Raw genomic sequence first — 17,781 nt, 5'->3', positions numbered from 1 at the left:
CACTGGTGTTTTTACCCATAACAGGAGAAACAGGCTTAGTTCGGTCCTCATTTTAGAAAAAGATCTTTTCAACTCTTTTACTATTAAATCATTCAAAACATTTTGAAGTGCTAATTTAATAAACCTAAATCTATTAGCTGTAGAATTCATGTATATTTCTCCCTTATCAAAACAAATTGATATTTATTTAGTAAAGTTTTTTGGTTGTTTTTTTTTTTTGTTTGTTTTTTTTTTAATGTGGCTGACATGGGCACCTAGATGGCTCAGTTGGTTAAGCCTCCGACTTTGGCTCAGGTCATGATCTCACTCTTCATGAGTTCGAGCCCCGTGTCAGGCTCTGTGCTGACAACTCAGAGCCTGCTTCGGATTCTGTGTGTGTGTGTGTGTCTCTCTCTGCCCCTCCCCCACTTGCTCGCGCGCGCGCGCGCTCTCTCTCTCTCTCTCTCTCAAAAATAAACATTTAAAAATGTGGTTGACAACAAGTTATTTTTCAAAACCGTGGATAAGTCTTTTATTGTAGAGAGGATAGGGTCTTACCTACTCAAGGAAGTAGTAAAATGGTAAAATTCGTTATGTTGTATTCTCAAAGGGTTAATAATATGTTCTGGCTTCTTTCTGTAAAAAAAAAAAGAATTTAGGAAATTATTAATATAATCTATGATCCATATAAAAATCTATTACATCGTGTAGATCAACTTGTGGCTTTCTCTTGCTCTGTTGGGTAACTAGGAGGCTGCAAGATGGATTTAATGATGGTTTCTTCTACGGTCATACACTGAGCATTTACAACCAGCTAAGTGCCCTTTCATTTGTTTGGAACAGAGAAATGAAAATGTTAAAGATGCACACTTTTTCCTCACTTTTTAGCTTCACTCTAGTGAAGTTTCCTAAGTATTATATCGAAGGAAAAATAAAATTTTTAATTGTTTGAATTTTTTCAGCTAATAAATAGCAGGCAACTGTATTCTCTCACAAGAGAATATATTCATCCTAGTAAATTGTTAATTATATCTTTAAAGGACTGGGCCTCTAGCCCAGCTGCACTGATTCCCTCCAGCACAGGATGGAGAGGAATTTTTTAACAACCAATTAAATTTTCCCTATACAGTATGAAACTTACTTTGACATTCATAATCCTAAAAGTCATACTGGATTAGTAATTCTGCTTAGAAATTTCACTAGAACAATACAGGACACTTCTTACTGGAGTGGTATGTGAAAATAAACCCAATTACTAGAAGGCACTAGGTTTTGTACCTCATTAAGCCATTCTCAACACATAAGTGATTTGTGTTTACTTACAACAAGGGCAGAAATCACTTTGAAATCTTGCTGTTTTACAACAGGTATCTAAATCTATCCATCTCTATGTGTTATCACCAGGCCCTGTGTGATTTCACACCTGGTAGAGTGGATGGATCCCATTATATACCCTCAAGGAAGATGTCATTCTATAAGTAAAGGGCCCTAAGACTCAAAGTGTGATAGCTATTAACTCTTCTTTGAGACCCAGTAGGAAATGGAAATGAACTTGGAAAGATAAGAAGTGGTGGCTCATTTCTTCTCTATCACCCTTCAGAGAACAATGCGTATAGAGATATGAGCAGACAGGGTTTGATTCAAAAGTAACAAACATTGACTGGGCCATGTTCCATATGCAGCAGCAAATAAGTCTATTACTGCATATTAAAGTTAGAAAGTCTTAACATTAAAAAAAAATAAAATTCTGCAGGCAAGAAGAAACACAATAGAATTCTCCCATCTCTCAAATAACTTGGCAGTTATCTTAGGGGAAAAAAAGTTTTCACTGCCCACACGTCTGAACAGTTTTTTCCCCCTCTATTTCAGCTCAGTGTTTTTCAAATTTAAAATATATATATATATATATATATATATATATATATATATATATATAACATTATTATACAGAGTTCTATACACAATAACTTAAGACTACTTAAAAATTTTTAAGAGTAACTTTGATTAAAAGCATATCAAATGTTGTAGGTTGATTTTAGAGCAAAAAGAGAATGGTAGAGGAGCTCTGGACCTTGTTCAGAGAGAAAGGGTCCTCATGTATTTAATTAATGAATGCTGAATAAAATATCATGCTTTGTTTCCTCTTTAAATTCCCGATTTTCCTTAAATTCCTTCATGTGCATATGTTTTACACTACATCTTCATGATTTTGAAGTACATGTCCATGTGTGTGTATAATGTGCAAGTACATATTATATATGTATGCATGTCTCTTGGACCCTAGTAAACCTTTTTAAAAGCAAGAAAGAATTCCATAGAACAAGGATCAGCAAACTGTGGTCCATGGACTGCATCTGTCCTGTTGCCTGTTTTTCCAAATACAGTGTTATTGGCATCCAGCCATGTTCATTCATTTCTTTGCTGTCTATGACTGCTTTCATGCTTCAATGCCACAGTCGAGAAGCTGTGACAGAAACTGTATGGCCTTTCATGTATTTATACATGACCCAAATGTTTACTATCTGTCTCTTTACCAAAAACATTTGCTCACACCTGTTATCAAAGAACATGTTCATCATTTGAGGAATACCAAAAACAATATTAAGAAACTAATATCCTGTCTTTTATAGTCTTCCCAAATATTAACTCAATAGTTATATATGAATGAAAGTGAAATTACAGCCCTAAACACTTAAAAACTAATTTAATTCCAACAGAATTGGGAAATTATTGGCCAAAAGATGAGATCATTACTAGAAAATTGAGGTTACTCAGTCATAACAATTTTAGTCATAAAAATAATGTCCCATTTACCCATCATCCTGACTTTTGTGGTTTTTTTGTTTGTTATAAAATTAAAATGGCTGTGCTTCTTTCTAGACTTTATTTTATGAAAAAGAGATAAATGTCATCTGGGATTTATTTTTTAAAAGCAACTTGTGGCCTATTCCACTAGGCACATAAAATTGAATAGTCATTTTAAAGTAACACAGTGCAGCTAGAAGTGATCATTTTATTCCATATCAAAAGATTAAAATACTTTAACAGTTTTTGTTAAGAATATTATTTGACACAGTCTCAGTATTTGATATCTTACACATACTGGCTACAAATCCGTAAAATAATATTAGCAAACATTTATGCAGCATTTATTTTGTGCCACACAATGTTCCAAGTACTTCATATATATTAATTCACTTAGTCCTCACGATTACTCTCTATGACAGGTAACTATTGTTATCTCTACTTAAAGATGAGAAAACTGAGGCCAACAGACTTTAAGTGCCCTTCCCAGCATCACATAGCTAGGAGGTGGACAAGACTTTTCAACCGTACACCAACTCCTTATGGACCCTGAGAATTGGTGTTAAGGTTTCCAACTCTGGGGAAAGACAATTTCAAGCACAAAGGTTTTTGTGGGCCCTTGAGAAGTGGTATTTCACCAATGGCAACCTTCAATTTACTAGAAACACCTACTAAACATATATTTTATTCAGTATATTCAGCTTTTTTACCAAATTGAAATGTACTCAACTGCAGTTTTGCCTCTGTTCTCTACTCCATTATTTCTATCAGGTTTGGTTAAGCCACGTTCCAGAATCTATTAGAGTTGGGTGTGAAATCCTGAGAATCATGGCTGGCAACACCTGACAAAGTTAATTTACTTAACCACTATATTCAGGGGCCTATATATAATAGAGAATAGAGTGTACATTGGCATCACAAAATAAGCTGAGTAGATTACCTACTGAGAAAGCCAAGATAGACAATTGTTCAGCTATAGACAAAAACAGCTTTTACCAGTTTATTACCCAGATAAATAGGATGTACATACAACGCACTTAGTCTGCATATAATACATGTCTGGCTGTTGACATATTTATATGCAAGTTGTGTTGTACCCCTAGCACTGAAGTTAGAATGATGAATTCATGCAGACTTAAAATCTCAGGAAGAAATTAATACCAACATGTGGTTTTCTCAAGTGATATAAGAACCAATGTTTCATTAAGCAACAAAGTCAAGATAAAATCTTCCTTAGATTATTAGGCCAGGATACACTTTTCATTAACCTTTGAAACACATTCTAGTATAAATACCATTTGATTATTTTTCCTGTTTTGATAGACTTTGTCAGATAAGTGAAACCGTGAGATGCTTGAAGTTGAAATCCTAAACAGCATTTCAGAAGGCTAACCTTAAACTCACTGGCTATCATTAGCTTATTCAGTTAGCTCTCGAATAAACAATAGTAACATTGTTCTCTGCCTCCTCTATGAATATGCTCTATGCGATTTTGAACAGTTCATGTAATTCAGATCACTTGTGAAGGATAACAAGATTTCAACTACTGAGGACGTTCAAAATTGCCAGTACTATTGGGAAAGGATCCACTATCCAAGCAGTCTTTAAACAGGAGAGAAGCTGCCAACATAAAATCATTTAGTCTGATAGGCTATTAAACCATTTCTATTCCCTAATAGGTTTAGAAGCAGTTCATTATCACTACTTATTTGTAAGTAGCCAAAAGTCATGGTGAACCAAAGTCACTGATAGTTAAACAGATCAGAGAGAGATCTTCCTTTCTTGGGGCTTTTGCCAAAGTTCTTTTTTGGAGAACATTATGTTTCTTGCAAAGGAAACATACCTTGAAATATATGAATTAAGGAGAGTTAACAAAAGCCCTACTCAAAACATATGGTCTCCATATCTAGGTAAGGTAGACGGTAAGAATTTTCCACTTTGATTCCCAAACCTGATATACTCCAGGCTATTGCTAAGGAGTAGCAGACTAGGTTAATCCAGTTGAGTAGAAATTAGCTAGTCTTGTCCAAAGCACCTCAACCTAATTCAAGGCCATAAAAATAGGATACAAGCAGGTGAAGGATAAAGGATTGAATTAGTCAGAAAAGTCAAGCTTAAGTCTCAGAGACTTTGCACAATAAAGGTTTATATCCTGCTCATACAAATCCTGATGTGGGTAAGGTAATGCTCCAGGACAGCTCTCTCTCATGATCAGAGTACACCTTTTTGTGGCTCAACTCATGGCCTCCAAGATTACAGTAGCAGGGAAGAAGTTATGAGAGGGTTGCCCACAGCTTTTAAATGCTTTAACACAGAAGTGACACACATTATTACCTCCTCTTACCACTCAATGGACTGAACTAACCACTATGGCTCTGCCTACTTAAGGGGTTGAGAAACATGGAGGATAAATGGAACTCTGGGGGCACGTCGCTGCCTCACATTTAGTGGAGCATGTGACTCTTGATCTTGGGGTTTGAATTCAAGCTCGATGTTGGGCATAGAGATTATTTTAAAAAATAAATAAATACATGGAGATCTGGCGAGTAGTAAATGTCTCCATTGCAAGAGTGAAGGAAGCATGATGAGATGTCCAGTAGCTACTTTAGGGTCAGGTTTAGATTCCTTCTTGGTTGGAAAGGGTTGAAAAGAAATGGTCGGTGGTATCAGTGAAAAACTTATTTTGCTAAATTGTTAACATATGCTGACTCTGACTGGATATAAATAAATATCTTATTTTATAGATAAAATACAAGAGGCATTGCAATATAGAGAACCTTGGACAGCAACGGGGCACGTGTCAGTGTTTTCACGTATTTATATGTTACATTGCTGTTTTCTGCTCAGAGTCAGAATATATCTGAAGAACTAACACTTCTTTGCTTGACAGAAAGCCATCTGTTCATTTGTTTCTCATTTTCATACAAACACTAACCATTTTTAAAATGGTAGAATAAGTTAGTGCAGATTTGCAGGTTCATGTGGTACAAGAAGAAAGAACTGAGGAGAGACACAAAGGAAACAGCAGGCTGCCATAACATTATCTGACGAGGATGCCTCTTAGTGATTTCACTATCATGTTAAAAACTCTTCTGTCAACATGATAAAAACCAAATTTCTAGAACTGGTCTCAAAAGGTTCTACACTGTGCCTACGCTCAACTTGTTCAATTTCATCCCCAACTTTCTACCATCACAAAGATTCATATTGTCTCACTCTAGCTCCTTTATCAGCCTATTAATTGCCCTCTTCTTTCCAGTTTTGCATTTTTCTTCTTTCCCTCTACAAAGTCATCTTCTTTCTCTTTTTCTTCTCTTCCTCTCTCCCTGTCTCCTCCCTCCTCCATGTCTGTCAACTCCTCCTTGAATGGGAGCCCTGTTCTCTGTGAGGTCTCCCCAACGACTTCCAGGTGCATGTTGCTTGTTTTTATCACCTACTTGACATTCATATGAATGCTGTGAATGAAACTTATTGAAATTGAAACAAATTCGCAGCCCCATCCTTTTTCTGCTTATTTCAATACTAGAAGCTATTGGTTTCTATAAAATATATGAATTCCTTTTTCTCATAGTATTCCGAATCCAAAATGAATACAAATGAAGAACAAAAAAATATGAAGACACATAAGAGTATACAATGCACTTCAAATAAGGGTACCATATTATCAAATTGTCTCAAGAAGTATTAGCAATTTACACCTCTACCACCGTCTATTTCCCTACACCATTAGCAGCACTGTGTGTTATTTATTTGTTTAATATCTGCTCCACCCCACCCCATCCCACTCCAAGGAATCTGCAAGCTCTAGAGGGCAGGGGCCATTTTTTTTATATTTACTATGACCCTTCCCTGTCTGGTAGCAAGTACTTGCTCAATAACTATTTAACAAATGAATTAAAATTGAGTCATGTATTGTAAAAAAGATAGAAAGGTGTGTTGATGCTTTAATTCTGTATATGTGAACTTGTCTGTTCTAACCAATATCTCCTTATCTAACTGGCTTACTGCTTCCCTGATTTGACAGTGGGTGATTGGCAAAAGCTGAATGAGTGAATAATTATAAGAATGATAACAGTTTATTTTTCTAACTATTCTGACTAGGATTTGATTAAGTTAGACTTTTAAAATAAAAAATAACACAAACTTTGGATATGGGTGTTGGAACACTGGCCTATCACCTACTGGCTGCATAAGACTGGGCACATCTTCTAAGTTTTTGGAACCTTAGTTTTATCAATAAAATGGAGATTATTAATGAGATTTCCCTTACAGAGTTGATACAAGAATTAAAGAAAATCATTTGTAGAAAAGTGGTTTGACAATTGTGGAAAATGGTAAGGTCTCAGATGATATATCTTCACCATTTAGCACTACTATATCCCTTATGAAGAGAGGATGCATTAACTTGAGCAAAATTCGTGCAAATACATGGTTTCTAGCTTTACCTCTTCTCTTTAGTTTTGCTTAGCAGCCAAATGCCTTTTGTAAATTCTTAGGACAGAGAGTGTCTTTGAGAAGGATTGTGCCAGAGAAAGAAAGCAACTCATTTACTAATAGCCCAAGGTCACCTGCTGGGAGCCATCTGTCAACCTGCAGAAGCGAAGAGAGATTTCACTGGGGAAGCAGAGGAGGCATCTGGTTGAACCCCAGTGACAAGGCACCAGGCTATTTCTGAGGCCACTGTGAGCATGCAAATTCCAGCTGTAGTCTAAAAAAGTCAGATTTCAGCTGAGTGATGATGTTCTTTGCCAGAGGTCCTGCACTCTCTGAGGGCGACGTCCTGACTGCTGGAGAATTTGAAAAGTCATGTATTTAGGAAAGGGGGCTCCACCAAAGAGAGGAAAATACTTGCTGTGCTGTAGTCATCTGATGGGAAAGATGAAATTCTGGTAACTCTACTTCTAGCCCAAAGACCTAAAAGCTCTAGAAGCTGAGGGATTTCACCAACTCACTGAAGTCTTGGAGAAGCATTTACAATTAAGGGTGATCTCCAGCTGATTCAGGCCCTTCATCTCCTGCTGCATACTGTTTAAGAGGCAATGTGTGATAACTTAATCAGCACAGTGGGGATGAAGTAGGCACCTACCCCTCCCCTTCTGTAATGCTAATTTGAAATAACTTCTCTCCCCCCTAAGTTATTAACAGTGGCAACCAACATTTTATTACTAAAGAAATTTTCAGTAATGACCCATTTTAAAAAGTGAAGATTTCTTAATTGAGTGAGAATATTACTTACTGGTTGAGAAAATACATCAAAATAAAAGTTTCCCTTAAAATATACCTGAATGAACTACATTAGCACTCCCAGGTGCTTTTGAAATTCAATAACAATATTAAGGCATGCATGATACAACAATTCTCCCATCAGTAAACTTAGAAATATTAAAACACATAAGGATATATCATTAAGATTTCACCAAACAAAAGGGGAGGGCTTGACACAGAGATGCTGGTAACAAAAGTGTTTGCCTCACTATAAATAGGAGGCAAAGGAGGAGGCAGATCGTCTGCTGGGGAGCTTTTAAAAATGTTTTTCCCCTCCTTTATTATTCTGTCAGTGGCCATGCAATTCCTCTCCTTTGTGCTCTTTTCAGAAGGGTGTTCTATTATTATGCTTTATTTAATTGGCTTAGATTTAAGTAAATAGACACCACTGAGAAGAAGGGCAGTTGGAATGGAGGAAGGAGGCATTAGGAAATTAACACAGGAGGAGGGGCACAGAGAGACAGGGACTGTAACCAGATATCAGAGAACCTCAAGCCCTGCCTTCTCCAGAAACGCTTTTATCTACAGCTCCCAGTGGCCACTTAACATCTATAATCAAGCAACATGGGTCTGATTTATATAAAAACATATGAAAATAAGATTAAAGTCTAAGCTTTAAAAAAACCCAGCAAGCGAACCAATGAGGTTGCAAATATTCCAGCTGCTCTAATTACTGTTGTTTCAAAGGAAATGTGAGGGCTGCTGATGCCTAGCTAGGGTTCTCCTGGGTTCTTCTGGGACTCCATCAGCCCCTTTTGGTATCTGCAGGCACCAAAGTTTGCTTCAGAGGTAAGGTTCCATGCTCTCAATCTGAGAATGGCTTTTAGAGCTACGCTAGAGCCAAAGAAGAACCAACAGTCTTTAAACAAAATTATTGAGACTTTAAAACTGTATTATAATATTTAACAACTGTGGTTCCCAACTGTTACATCAGGAAAGTCTCAGAGTCTTCTAACTGCACGTGCAGGACCCTGCCCGACTCCCACTGACTGCCCCCATCTCTCCAGGATCTTCTCTGCACTGTGAGGGCCAGCCACCTGCTCTGTGAGTCCCCCTGCACCCTGGAAGTCATTCAGCTCAAAGAAAACTCACGCAGCTAAAGAAAAGGGAGAAAACAGTTAAAACTAAGGCTGCAAGCCATTCCTTACTTCCTTTTTGCCTCATGTTTTTGGTGGCTCTATCTAGTGAGCATGGACTGAAATGTTTTATCTATGCACAACCTCCTCCACTGCTCTCTCAGTTTCTTTGGAGATCTGGTGACCACAGAGGGGAATAGACCCTGGTTTAATAGAAGGTAATCTAATCAATTGCTTCCAGAAATTCCCTGAAAGCCATTACAGTAGAGCATAGACATGAAAGGGTGAGGACACATTAGATACTGACATAACTTTAAAATAACAATAAAATCAGGGCACTTGGGTGGCTCAGTCAGTTGAGCGTCCAACTTCGGCTCAGGTCATGATCTCACTGTTTACGAGTTCAAGCCCCGTATTGGGCTCTCTGCTGACAGCTCGGAGCCTGGAGCCTGCTTCTGATTCTCTCCCTCTCTCTCTGCCCCTCCCATGCTCACGCTCTGTCTCTCTCTCTCAAAAATAAAATAAATGTTAAAAAAATTATTAAAAATAAATAAACAAAATAGCAATAAAATCTGAAACTCAGATTTCTACTAAATTGTTTGTAAGAAAACATGTTCTATCTAATTCCACTCCTTGACCAAAATATAAAGACCTTTCTGTGTCAGAAGAATGTTATAAGCTTGTCTGTCCTTGAATAATATTCCCTTTGCAATGTGTTCTAATACGAAATTGTGTGTTAAAGGGGTCCATGCACTATCACAAAAGTCATCTACCATTCATTTCTCACCATGTTCTTGCATATTGTATTAGCATGTGGCATCATCTAACAGTCTCTGAAGTTTCAGTGTAAATAAAAAAAAGGTTTATTTAATAGTTTTCCCATTCATTAACAAATTACTTGCTACAGCTGCTGAATAGCACCATCAGTTTCTAGCAGGAACCACAAGGAATAATAGCCTTTTATGGCAGGTGACAACCCAGTCACAACAGACCCAGGGGAAATTTCGGGTTTCCAGTTTACCAGAGAATTGGTTTTGAGTATGTTACAAACCAACAGCCGTTGCTCCCAAATAATTAATTAAACAATTAAAATCTTTTTCCTTGAAAAGAAATTATCTGTGAAGATATTTTAAAAGAAATCATTGTTACTGTAATAAAGTTTCCATACAAATCAAATTAAAATTCTTCATATGATGACTTCATAACTAAAATGCAAACATATTTTTTTAATGTTTATTTATTTTTGAGAGAGAGAGAGCAGAGCCCGACGTGGGGCTCGAACTCATGAAATGTGAGCTGAAGTTGGACACTCAACCAACTGAGCCACCCAGGCGTCCCAATGCGAGCATAGTTTTAAACGATAACTAGAGTAATTTGTTTTTTGTCATTCTCAAAATTGCAAGAATCGATTATATTATATCTATAATTTTGGCAAAGAAGTTTGAACTCTTTTCAAGTAAATGCCTATAAAATAGAGATGATTGTCAGTTTTTTAAATTGAATAATTAGTGCCCAAAAAAGGCGTTGAGTGAGATAAGGCATAATTAAGTGATATAGCACACACATATCACAGAGCCATCTCTCTTAGGCAGGAATATTATAAAAGCTCATATTTTAAAGAGGCCCAACAGACTGTCTTCCAGTTCCTTTATCGAGTTACACAGAGCTTTTTTCCTTTTCTTTTTTGGTAGTGATTTTAGAGTCACTTTGCATGATAGAATATTTGATTTTCCTTTATATTTTCTCCTTGTTAAATTGTAAAAACTGGAAGCAATTTTCTCATATTCACACTATTCCTGCCTATAAAGTGTTATCTCTGGAACCTATTTTAGAAATGTGTCAGACAGTTGTGCTTAGCAAGAGGGGCTCATGTGTTATACTTTGTTCATTATAATCTGTAATTTTGTTGATGACTGTGGATTTCAGTGGATGCTGACCAGAGCTGTTAGACTCACACATAACTCCATTCACTTTCTTTTTCCTGGATACTTCCTGCAGTGGGTCACTGGCATAATGGTTACAGCAAGAGTCTACTTAATAGAGTGGAAAGAGAAGCTTTAGAGCCAGCCAGACCTCTATGTAGCAAGTTACTCAATTTCATCTGGCCATAATTTCTTCATCTATAAATTGTAAATAGTAATATCTACTCTCCTGTAGAAAGATTCTAAGGACTAGGAATAGGCTAGGGAAAGCTTTTTGTATAGGGTCTGACGTATATTCACCAATACGTGGTACTGGTGTTATGACACAACTCAATGAATTGGGTAGGACTATTTGTCAAAACAGTGAAAAGAAAAAGTGTTGCCATTTATCATGCATTTTAGAACTTTCGACATGGCCAGACATCACAATCTCCTGGGATCCTGCTTAAAAATTCAGAGTCCTGAATTTCATTTCAGGGATTCTGATCCCAGAGGTCTGGAGTGGGTATAGGAATCTATATCTCTCACAGGTACTTAATACGATCTCTAAGAGGGTGATCTGGGGATCCCAATTTGAGAAATAACTGGTATATAATATATAACTAATACTATTAAAATAATCATGAGTTTTTTACTGTGACTATATCAATTAAGACAAGGAGGATATTGTTCTCAAGATACTAGCTTAGCAACAGCTGTTAATTTTTGTTATTTTTAATTGTATAGGCTTAGCCTTCTATAAGCGATCTAAAATAATCCCAAATATTTTTCCTAGTAATTTATGGGTTATTTATCTTCTCAAAAAAATCTGAGTTTAGCTTTTTGTGTGTGATAGACTCTTTATAAAATTCAGTGGAAGCTTTGGATCAACACCCGTGTGGCATGACCTTTATTTGTACAAAAGCTTCCTGGGTCCCATTCATATACTAGCTGGGATCTAACAAACCTCACGTTAAAAGCAGTTGGACTAAAGAATTAGGTATTAACCATTTGCAGTTTATTTCTGTACTCTTTAGATATCACAGGTCTAAAACATGATTATTGTGCAGTGGAAAAAATGTGACCTTTATATATCTATTTATTCTCAAGTAGCTTTGATTGCTTATTCTGTAGGAGGTTTGGAAAGAATAGCTCTTTACAAAATTGAATTGGAGAATTCTAAGAAGGAGGCTGTTTATTCTGTTAAAATAACACAAGTTTCTACTTTGGATAACAAGGAATTCAGTAAAAACAAACTTTAAATGCCACAGATTCTACCACAAGTTTTTGTAAAACAGATATGTATTGCCCAGCAAGTTTTACCTTTCTTATTGCATCTAAGTCCTGGGAGAGAGATGTAAGGCAATGTACATTTCCTTTTTGCTTACATTGTTCTAAGACGAAAATGCTTCAATGGCCCAATGCTCTTGGGAAAAAGACTAAAACATTACCTTGCTCTGGAATAACTTGCCTCACTTGGACTTATTTATCTCTCCCGCCTCATTCTATGCTATGCCCTCCCCCCCGCCCCCAACTCCCTGGTCTCCTATTATACCAGCCTCCTGGCATTCCCCCTTATATGCCATGCTTCTGTAGTCACAAGGCTCTTGCATGTGCTTTTGGTCTATCTAAAATGCTCTTTTCTACCTTCTTTGCCTAGTTAAGTATTAGGTATTCATAGATCATTACTAAATTATCCTCCCTGACAAGGTCAATTCATGAATCTCTCCTTCATAGCACTTTTTATAGTTCTAATTTTTCCCTTATTGATGTAATTATTTGACCTAAAGCTTTTTCCCCACTAGACTTTAAGCTTCACAGGGACGAAGACCACAGCTGTTTTTTGCTACCCAGACCATAAAGACTTGGTGGTCGATAATGAATAAAAAAAAATGCTTTCATCATATTGTTACCTACCTAGCATCTAAAATAATACAAAACCCAATAACCAGCTAAAAGTCTAGGAATACCCCTTTGGACTTCAGTTTCTCATGCACAAAATGAGGGCTTTTGAGTAAATAATCACTGGGTTCGTTTTCAGTTTTAAAAGTCAGTGACTCCACAACTCAAATGTCCATCAATTGATAAATGGATTAAAAAATGTGGCATATTCATTGGTGGAACATTATTTGGCCATAAAAAAACAAGGAAGTACTGATTCTTGCCACAACATGAATGAATCCTTGAAATATTACGCTGAGTGAAAGAATCCTCTCTCAAAAGACCACATGTTGTATTACTTCACTTACAGGAAATGTTCAGAAGAAAAGGAAAATCCACAGAGACAGAAACTAGATTAGCAGTTGCCTAGAGTATAAATGAGGTGGAAATGGGGAGGGACTGCTAATAATTATGGGTATTCTTTTAGGGAGGGGATGGAAATGTACTAAAATTAGGTAGTGAAGACAGCTACATAACTCTGAATATACTAAAAATCACTGAATTGTACAATTTAAAAGGCTGAATTTTTGCTTGTGAATTATATCTCAATATAGTTATTACCAAAAAAATCAATGACCCATTGGCTATGTTAATTCATAATATGTCTAATCTAAATAATTCAGTAAACATTCATCTTTTTAGAAGTTAAAGTTTCCAAGAAGTTTAAGCCCAAGGAGTAGGAAATCTTCCCATAGTGGAACAAAATATTCAGAATATTCATTCAGAGTACTTCACTGGTTACTATACATTAAACACTAAGTTATACCTACTTAGACTGTTTTAAAAAATGCATGAAACACCCTCCCTGATTGCAAGGAGCTTATACAATCATACCTGAGATGGTAATTATCTACAACACAAAGCACAGGGTGAGAATACAGATGAAACTGTACAAATCAGGGCCTACCTGGAGCCCAAGGAGAGATTATGTTGAATTTCAATTATTCAGGACAGCATGGTATTTAAGACAAACTTTATAGTTACATATGATTTGGACAAGGAAGGAAGAGGGATAGAAGAGAAGAAATTGATGGCTCAGGTCATGATCTCATGGTTCGTGAATTCAAGCCCCGTGTGGCGCTCTGTGCTGACAACTCAGAGCCTGGATCCTGCTTTGGATTCTGTGTCTCCCTGTCTCTCTCTGCCACTCCCTAACTCATCCTCTGTCTCTTTCCATCTCTCAAAAATGAATAAACATTAAAAAAAAATTAAAAAAAGAAGAGAAGAAATTGAGAAAATAGTAGAAGCAAAAGAAGAGAAGCAGGCAATGAAAATTACAAGTAACTGGTACACAGGGAATTTGGGGGGAATTGGAAATGTAGGTTGGGGTCATATGAGAGAGAGCTTAGAATCTTAATTGGGAGAATGGATATTTATTCTATAGTAACGGATTCCTTGGAGGTTTTAGATAGTTTAGATTTTATGAATCAGTTGACTTTTAGGAAGATTCATCTTGAATTGACTGGACTTGGACGAGCTGATCAATTATATGTAGAACAAGTGTTTTGGCATAGACCAATAGTCATGGGATAGATCATCAATAGGGTGGCAGGATGAGGAAAAGCTAGCAAAGACAATAATGAAGAAACAAGACAAGTCAGTACTGCAAAACCTAATGAAAAAGAGATCTCAAGGAGAAATGGGTGGCTACTAATAATATATTTTATGCATGTGCGCCATATTTAATCCTGGACAGTCTTTGGATAGTTTATAATTTGTCTGAGGTCTCACAGTCAGTGGTAGGAGGCAAAGTCGACTGAAATCAGGTTTTCAGTTTTCTTTCCACTGCATTATTGCTGTGGCAAGAGAGGGCCTTCAGTCTAAAGGCTGGGAGGCAACCATTCAATTTTTAAAATACGATCAACACAGGAGATCTCTCAAAAATGTTTTCAGTAAGTAGTAGAGTGAAAGAAAACATCTAGCAAAATGCTAAGACAATAGGACAAATGGGAAATGAGACAGTAAGAGGAGTAGATATGTTAGAGGAATTTGCAGAACAAGGGGAATAAGAAGATGGTAGCTGGAAATCATGTAAGCAATAAGCTTTTAGCCTGGGATTTTCACAATGAGGATTCTGTTGTAAAAAGTTACCAGACTTGTCAGGATCTAGCAATGGACCAGAGTCAACAGGGGTAAGGCAGTCACATGATATTACACTGAAGGCTCCTGAAAGGGGGTGGGAGAATAATTTATTATATCTCAAAATGTGTTTGGTATGGACTGACCCTGGATCAAATTTTATGCGATTTCTTCACTAATTCATCTTAGTCAACAGAATAGTTGTTTCTCCCAGTATTTAAGTATATACCTCTTAATTTAGTAGAAGGGAAAAAAAAATTAAATACTCAGAGCATCCCTCAACTTTTGAAAATGTTTCAAATGATAAATTGTATCCAATATTTATATTGTTCCCAGCTCTATTTGGGGACCTTGGAAATGTACCTTGAATATATATCCTACTCCTACTTGGAAATGTACCTTGAATATATATCGTGTAATATATATAGTATTGGTGATTGAATGAATTTGCTATTATTTTATTATACCACTGCAGATGCTATTAGTTTTTCTAATCATTAAAAATAAAGTCACTGAAAAATACATTTAAGGTTAATTAATGTTTCTGATGGAGTTTAATAGGAACACAATAGCAAATAATATATTTAATATCATTAATGCTATAAGGTAACTGTGGAGTCCTCTTCAAATATGAATATGAGATCTTCTTTATCATGTGTCACTGGAGTTAGCATGTGACATTCTGTGATTGTTATTGTTTCTTTAAATGACAATTTAATTATGCAATTACTCAGCTCCAGAAAGGAAAGACAGCCTCTCAGATAGATGTAAAAGCAAATGACTCACAGACATGATCTCAACTATCAAATGTCATAATTATTTATTACATTCAAAACGATATCATCAAAACAAAGGGAGGGATTTGTACAGATTTTTCCAAAGCTTATATGCCCAACTTAATAGGAATCGATGCTAATTAACTGGTTTCTGATTAAATTGGATCCGCAAAGTGAATCTCCTGTAACTTAAACACCAATGTCCTCATTTCTTTTTCACATGTTAATATCCAGAAACACAACCTGCTCCTTTACTCTGCCTGAAAACAAAACATGTGTAGTCATCCCTGGCAACTCTGCATTTCTTATATATTTTTTACCCATGGACATATATTTAGAAATAGCCTTCAAGTTATTTTCTGAAAGAGCCAGAAATCAAAATGACTAAACAACTTATCGATAATAGCTCTCTGTGGTCATGTCAAGTAAATGGGTAATTTTATTTATTTATTTATTTATTTATTTGACAGAGAGAGAGCATAAGCAGGGGAGAGGGGCAGAAGGGGAGAGAGAGACAGAGACAGAGACAGAGACAGAGTGGGAGAGAGAGGGAGAGACTCTCAAGCAGGCTTCATGCTCAGCATGGAGCCTGATGCGGGGCTCTATCTCTGGGATCATGACCTGAGCTGAAATCAAGAGTCAGATGTTCAACGTTGAAGGGAGAGGGGCAGAAGGGGAGAGAGAGAGAGAGAGAGACAGAGACAGAGACAGAGTGGGAGAGAGAGGGAGAGACTCTCAAGCAGGCTTCATGCTCAGCATGGAGACTGATGCGGGGCTCTATCTCTGGGATCATGACCTGAGCTGAAATCAAGAGTCAGATGTTCAACCTTGAAGGGGAGAGGGGCAGAAGGGGGGGGGGGGAGAGAGAGAGAGAGAGAGAGAGAGAGACAGAGACAGAGTGGGAGAGAGAGGGAGAGACTCTCAAGCAGGCTTCATGCTCAGCATGGAGCCTGATGCGGGGCTCTATCTCTGGGATCATGACCTGAGCTGAAATCAAGAGTCAGATGTTCAACCTACAGAGCCACCCAGGCACCCTGTAAATGAGTTATTTCTTAAAGAGAAACCTTGATATATGATTTTAAGTGAGGGAGACCATTTTGCAAATTTGGAAAATTTCTTTTCTATGGGGTCCTCTCAGCATAATGTGAATACAGATCACTGACAAACTGAGCGTCAATCTGCACATCCATCTATCCTTTGGTTAACACTAGCTGTTTCTTAGAATTAGCATATAGGTGCAATTATAATGTAAAAATGTCTATGTACAGTATTAATAAATTTATTTCATAATGTCTAATTGTACTTTTTTAAACTAAAGCTTGCCTCACACTTTTTTCCACTATGTTTTAATGGAATTTGATTGGTGTTTGAGGAAGATTCATGTTAAATGTCTTTTTCTGATGCCAATTATTGTCAGATAATGAAGCTATCTTGTACATGTTCAATGCAAAAGATCTCATTTTGAATAAATCTATTTTCATAGATTTGCTGTCTAAAAGCCATACAAAACTTCTTAAGATATGGACTTGAGTCTAACCAAAATATTTTAGTGGAAACTACTGATGAATAGAGCCAGAAGAATCTGAATTTTTAAAATTGTTTCTTACAATAGTCCAGCAGCTTCTATCTAAATATTTTCCTTTCAGGGCTATTTACTCACTTCTGCATTCTCTCTCTCAATCACTTTCTCTCAGTATATTTCTGCCACACCAACTAAAATAAAGTGGGAAATTGTGGACTATGTTTAAAATCTCTGTCTCTCTGATTATGCATAATATATCATAACTATATACTCTTGTTCAGCCCTTGAAGTTTTTAGGATTTCTGTGGGGAGGCTGTTAGGCGTGGGAGTTTATTTCAGTCTGCAGGGCATTGTTTTGGGATTTGCCGACACTAACACTTTGTATTTCCTGTCCCCTTATGCAACATGCCTGACAAATTATAATTATCAGTGTTTTC

The 17,781-nt window shown here is 36.7% G+C and overlaps 1 protein-coding gene across 29 annotated transcripts in view; it reads right to left on the bottom strand.

Moving 5' to 3' along the window:
- The window catches only part of MAP2 (microtubule associated protein 2), a 285,416-nt gene that overhangs the window by 102,680 nt on the left and 164,955 nt on the right, over positions 1–17,781 (bottom strand). For all 29 annotated transcript variants that reach the window (XM_030325899.2, XM_030325900.2, XM_030325882.1 and 26 more), the window contains one exon: positions 538–615. The gene's annotated coding sequence lies outside the window, so the exon portion shown is untranslated. The remainder of the gene's footprint in view (positions 1–537; positions 616–17,781) is intronic.

Source organism: Lynx canadensis, chromosome C1, assembly GCF_007474595.2.
Source record: "Lynx canadensis isolate LIC74 chromosome C1, mLynCan4.pri.v2, whole genome shotgun sequence".
Lineage (NCBI taxonomy): Eukaryota > Metazoa > Chordata > Mammalia > Carnivora > Felidae > Lynx > Lynx canadensis.
This window is presented reverse-complemented; position numbering and strand designations above follow the sequence as displayed.